Source organism: Austrofundulus limnaeus, unplaced genomic scaffold (assembly GCF_001266775.1).
Source record: "Austrofundulus limnaeus strain Quisiro unplaced genomic scaffold, Austrofundulus_limnaeus-1.0 Scaffold58, whole genome shotgun sequence".
NCBI lineage: Eukaryota > Metazoa > Chordata > Actinopteri > Cyprinodontiformes > Rivulidae > Austrofundulus > Austrofundulus limnaeus.
Genome location: NW_013952460.1, coordinates 1,053,744 through 1,059,875, shown reverse-complemented (window position 1 = coordinate 1,059,875; position 6,132 = coordinate 1,053,744). Strand labels below are relative to the sequence as shown.

General features: G+C 42.2%; 1 protein-coding gene across 6 annotated transcripts in view; it reads left to right on the top strand.

The window, feature by feature from the left end:
* foxp1b (forkhead box P1b) overlaps window positions 1-6,132 on the top strand; it is a 230,273-nt gene that overhangs the window by 180,770 nt on the left and 43,371 nt on the right. The window contains exon 1 of one of the 6 annotated variants that reach the window (XM_014009472.1): window positions 276-451. The exons of the other annotated variants lie outside the window; for them this stretch is intronic. The gene's annotated coding sequence lies outside the window, so the exon portion shown is untranslated. Of the gene's footprint in view, window positions 1-275; window positions 452-6,132 lie in introns of those variants that run through there. 6 annotated transcript variants of the gene reach the window in all.

The following is a 6,132-nucleotide window of genomic DNA, read 5'->3' as shown; positions in this document are numbered from 1 at the left end:
CTCTCTCTCTCTCTCTCTCTCTCTCTCTCTCTCTCTCTCTCTCTCTCTCTCGCTCCTTTTTTTTTTAAAGGGGCCCCCTCACAAAGGCACAGTTTCACCTGCAACCCAGTCCTGTGGATCCCTATTGTGTGGCCCCTTTTGAATTGATTATGTTTAGAGGGCTGCTTGTGATTGGTGGAGAAGGGCGTGGTTGATTGGATAGTTTTGTATCTTGTCAGCCAGGGAGCAACCTTGCGCGTGCAATCTGTCTGTATCCTGAGGAAGGTTGGAGACTCGACAACACAGCAGCGCCTCGTTCTCAGCCTCCCGGCTCACTCGCTCTCTCTCTCTCGCTCTCTCTCTCTCTCTCTCTCTCTCTCTTCCCCTCGCCGCTCGCCTCTCCGCTCTGCTTCACTCCGCACCGCGTGGCCCGGCACTCTGTTTACCCTGCCAGCTAAATGGAGTTTGTCAGGTTTGTCAATATGATTGATTTCTCTGATTTTGCCAGCTTTCTTGTGTAAGAGAAGGAAAAGAACAAGTCGACGATTTAATTTGACCAGGGAAAAGGGAAGAAAGGAGTTTTATTGTCTGTGTCGCTGATGTTCTGTCATTGCAATTGGTTATTTTTGTCCTGCAGTTTGTGTGAGACGAGGAGTTCTTCGGGGTTTACTTTGTCACTGAGCCTCTGACAGTTTACTGATAGGAGAAGAACATGATAACAGGCATCATGAAGTTTAGATTGCACTGCATTAGATCATGTACACAGACTGTATCTGGATGTTTATCTGATTGAAACAAACTGTGAGAGATGTTGTTGTTGACTTGTTTACTGGTTTGTTGTTCGTTGATAAAAAATGAGCTGTTTTTTATTAATTTATTAAATAGGATCTGTTTTAATTTGAAATGAAGTTTCCATGCACCTTTTCACACAGTTTGATTAGTTTTATTTACTTTGCAGACAGTGAGCTAACCAGTTAGGCAGGATCTGAGTTTGTACTGTGGGCTCTTTGAATTATGGAAAGTTCTTAGAAAAACAGGAAACAGGTTTGTCTTTTTAACTTTTTCTTCTTGTTTTAACATTCTTCTTCTCATATTAAGATATTACTCACAGTAAAGCCTTAAACTTGGAAAACCTACTGTTTTTTTTTTTTTTTACAAGTTGACTTTTCTCTTATTGTGTGCTTTTTGGTTGTTTTTATTTGGATTTAATGAGAGCTGATGAGAGTTTTCTTGCTCCCAGGCTACAGTCTGGACTGATTCTCACTGTCCTCATGGTGTCACAGGGAATTAAGACGGAGGCTGGCACAGCTCTATATTTGACACAGTCGCCACAAACGAAGTTGTCACTCTAAATGTCATCGCTGTTGTTACTGGAAAGTTTGACTGTCTGAGTTGTAGTTTATGTATAATAGAGGCATTTCTGAGGCACTTTGTTGTTGACTCTTGTTTTATGCTGTAAAATTATTATTGTTATTTTTTACTGCAATAACTCAAGTCATATATTTAGTGGAAGAAAACACATTTTGGTTTTAGACTTTTTTTTCTCCTTCTCCCTTTTGCAGTTGCAAGTTAGCAGAAACTTTTTTCTTTTTTTTTATTTGGGCTGCACTGTTTCATCTCCTTGCATCAGTGTTAAAAAGTGAGAGCTTTATTGAAAAGCGAGCGGCAGAAGAGCGCCGCGGCAGTGGAGCAGACTGAACGGGGCAGCGTTCAGCCTAACGCCGTGCAGCTGTGCAGCCGAGACGCGCAGTTTGGGAGAGCTGGAGTGCGAGCTGATTGGACTGACAGTTTGTAATCAAAGTTGATTTATTGTTCATTAGTAGTGCATTAGCCCTTTCAGGCAGGAGCGTTATTTGTGCAGTGGCCTGTCAAGGCAAGGGGCTGCCAGCACCTGTCATTTCTAAACCATGACATAGGCAACCAGATATTAGCTGTGTACCAGGAGAGGGGGGCACGGGGGGGCGGGTAGCTCGTAGAGCCCCACGGCTCGCTGGGATATCCTTTACAGGGACGGGTCTCTGCTTTGTACTGGAGCAGGCAAGCAAAGACACACACAGACATGGGAATAGTTTAGAAGTGATATAGTGAGCCACCAGCTGCTGTCTGCTGTTAGTCCTTGGCATTTCCAACTAAAACGTGTTTTTACTTGAAAATGGCTTGTGTTCTTTTTTTTTAAGGGTCGTTACTGCTTGGAGTATGAGCGTCTCTGTTTCAAACAGGAAGATTAACTCTACACTTGAGATGGCATATGTCTCTAAAGGTTGAGATGTTAGGATAATGATGAGATTACATGGTGTGGAGTGTTTTATGGTGGAAAATCTTTTTCATCACTTGTTTCAGTCATGACCTATAAATTTATAAAAACGTTTAGGCGTGTGAGTTCACCGGCATGTTAGACTACAAAAAAGTAAGAGTGGATTATCAGGAAGAAAAACAAAAATATTTAGGGCATCCCCATATTTTTTATAAACTTGCTGTTTATTTAAGTTAGACGTGTTTTTTATACAAATCACATAAATTATGAGCATCAAGTAGCAACAGAACTTCTTGTCTGCCGTCATGGAAAAGAGGGATTAACGTAGCTTTTCTGTGCAGAGGATAGAAAGWGTCTGAGCGAGGATGTGTTGGGCATTGTCTTTTTCGCGACACTTTTCATTTAAAAAGGGATTTTTACAGGCAACCATCTTAATTAAATCTCAACCGGCTCAAATAACACCTCTGACAACACGCAACTGTGTGGCGCTGGAGAATGGCCACGCAGATTACAGCGACAGTGATGCTGAGATGCGTCGTGGAAAGGGGACGACAGTGAGCAGTGGAGTGTGGTAGAGCAGTCAGTCACATGAAAATCGGTAAGCCAGATATCTGAACCTAATTATCGTGTGAAATACGTCCCTGGAGGTGTGGCCTGAAAGGTCAAAAAAAGTGACGGGACACTGAGTCACAAATGGAAATGTTCAAGACGCTCTAACCTTTGGACTTGAAGATGTATAAATATATAAGAGCATCTGTGTCACTTTAATTTTTTTAAGTAATTTTATTTTTACTTTCAATTTTTTTCTAATGTATTTTAGAGTAATCTTGCAATAAATTTCAGTATATTTTCTGAACAAAATAGAACATTTCATAGCAGCAACATRTTTAGTGAGCGTTCGGTGTGTGTTTGAGGGAAAGGAGGGTGGTTGATGTGTGCGTGTGCAGCGGTCACCTGCTGTGGCGGCTGCTCCCACTGTGGGAAACGGCGTCCAGGTCGCAGCTCAGCTGTTATTGTTGGGGTGAGAGCCCGCTCGTTTCGCCGCTCGGTTTGTTTGCTCGAACGCGACACCGGGTCGAGCGCCAGGAAAAACCTGTTTGTTTGTGATCCAGGAGTTAATTAAAATGCAATTTTAACTTTTGTTTTTACAGTTGCTGCAGATCATTTGGGCTGCAGCCTCCACACACTCCTACAGCCAGAACACCGAGTGCTGCACTCGTGCTACGGGGAGACGAATGTGGCTGTGATTAGCTTGTTTATGTTCGCTGTAAATAGTTTTAAAACGGCTTGATTGTAGATGATGAGAAAGGAATTCGACCAGTCTGAAGTTAGGTGGGGATAAATAGTTTTAAATTGTGGGATATGTTTGGAAACGTATAACTCTTATTAAATACAGGGAATATTTCAGGAGGAAAAAAGGTTAATATTTCATTATTATGCGTAAAAACCATTATTATGAATACACAATGTTTTTTTTAATCTGTGGAGAGAAAATGCTCTCCACTTCAGAGATTTCAATCAACCTGAATGGGTAATATGGAATTATCCTTCCAGTCTTGTCAGCGACTAATTACGTTCACACATCACTTAAATACAATAGCTCYCGTGAAATCCTCATTTCGGCACCGTTTTCATGCAGGAGATCATAGTCGGGATGGGGAGTCGTTTCCTCGYGCCACAGTAGGCCAAGGTAAAATAACAGCATCAAACGGACTCGACTCTGTGATTTCTCTAGAGCTTGTTATTTTCTTTTTTTTTTACTTCTCCATTCTATTTGATGCCCCCAGAAAACAAGATGACCCCAGGGAGCGCAAATGAAAATTTGATAATTCCCTCTATTCTTTTTTTTCCTCCTCCTTTTTCATCCCTTCTGTCTTTCAAGGCGGCTGCACCTTTCTGCACAGTGAACAACCTCCCTGCTCCATTCATGTTTTACTTAACTGTTTTTTGTGCGGCGGCCGTTAGTCTCAGACAGCTTTGTTCACTCAGACAGTTGACTTCTGACTCGTGATTGGACGGAGCGCTCAGGAGGCCGCCTCAGATGCCGCATGTGTGTCTTCTGATTATCAGATGTTGCACTTTTACTCTGATTAATGCACAGCTACAAGTGGGCGTTCAGCAGATCCCCACAAATGATAAATAATTTCTGCACCTGTCAGAATGCATGCGTGTGCACGGACAGAGGTGTGCAGAGAACAAAAAGAATATTTTGACAGTGATTGTAGTTGTTTTAAATAGAGAGAAAACACCCGAAATCATTGAAAATRTTGCTGTTTGCATTTTTTTGTGCTTAAATACTCATCGTACAAATATGCACTGTGCTCGGTTTAGAAAATTCAATTTAGTTTTTCATCTAAAGCACCTTCTGGGCCGCACATGTGCTTCTGTGAACCGGCGGCTGCTCGCATGCTACAGTTTAGATTTGTGCATTTGTGTGTGTTTATCTGCGTGTGTGTTTGGCCAGCAGGCCCGTGCTGGTACAGTATTTTGCCTCCAGTCACTCTGCAGCTGTGTGAGAACGTTCCAGGTTTGAATGTTTATGTATGGGAGGCACCTGGAGAGCACCGCACCTTCATGAAATTCATAAACGTCAGCTATTTCTGGCATCCTCAGAATGTCCTCTTTTTCACACCCCTTATATTGGGAGAGGAGATTAGAGCTGGGCTCAGTGGATCCCTCCAGTTATTAGTCCCGTTTTAGGCTATCTTTAGGCGGTGATGTATTTTTGTGGCTCATCTGGAGTCATGATGTTATCCAGGAGATAAGGGAGGGCATCATATGGGAGCGCTMTAAATTGCAACTGGCGTCCCATGTTTGCGTTAAATGGGCATGATGTAGCGGCCAAGGCAATATTTTTCAGGTAAAGTGCTCCTCCCGCCCTTCCACTCAATAGGAGCCCGTCTTAGGGAGATTTTCACTCTTTCAGCACAGGATTAAATGGTAGTAGTTACATTGATCAATAGGTTAAGAAGCATACAATCCCTCTTGCTGCTAATGACCTCAGTAGTAATGGGTAATAAAACTGGGCTCTGTAATAGGCTGTGTACGGAGCAAGCTGCTCTAGCTGTAGTTACGGTAAGTCAGACGCTCCTGACGAGACTAAGTGGAAAACCATGAGGGGATACACTCCTCAAGTGTAAAGCRTTGAAAGAAATCGAACAGCGTGCTAAAATTGAAAATCATTGACATTTTATTTAAAATAAGTTAAATGTGTTCTTACTGTACATTATGGTATAAATTTTTTATTTTAAGAAGTGCACATTTACAAGCTTGTAGAAACCAGATTATTAATAGTTTAATAATAACTAAAGGTTTTTTTTTCTTTCTGCACATCGGGTCGTATTATGTTTAGACGTGCTCTGTATATCACCTCACATATTGGACTTGCATGTCAGCAAACAAGGATGCTTGGTTGACCTTCAAAATAGTTCATCGTAATTAGTGATGCCCACGGAAAAAAAAAAAAAGAAGAAGACTTCAGTGGATAATGACTGTGAAATTAGGAAATGGGAGGCCGGGGCTATGCAAATGAAAGGACAAGTCATGTGCAAAAGTCAAGATGAACTGCATATTAAGACGTAATACAAGGGGGAATTAATATTGCATTTTGCCCCTCGCACCCCTTCGCCCCGGTGCTGGAAATGAGAAATGTGAAGCGTGTGTTAGTCCTGGGTGGGGCTGAGCTTCCTTCGTTCTCTCTTGTGGTTGAAAGAACACAGTCCGGCGGAATCTGGTGCTGCTCAATAAAGTTAACGGAGAGCATCAAAGCCGCTCCATCCGATTTCATATTACTGCCCTTTCTTCTGCCTTTTCACTACAAGCTGCTCATTATGGCAGCGCTTTGTTTTTGTGTAATGCTGCAGTGGGGAGAATGATTAAGGTTATATGCGTGAAGGGAT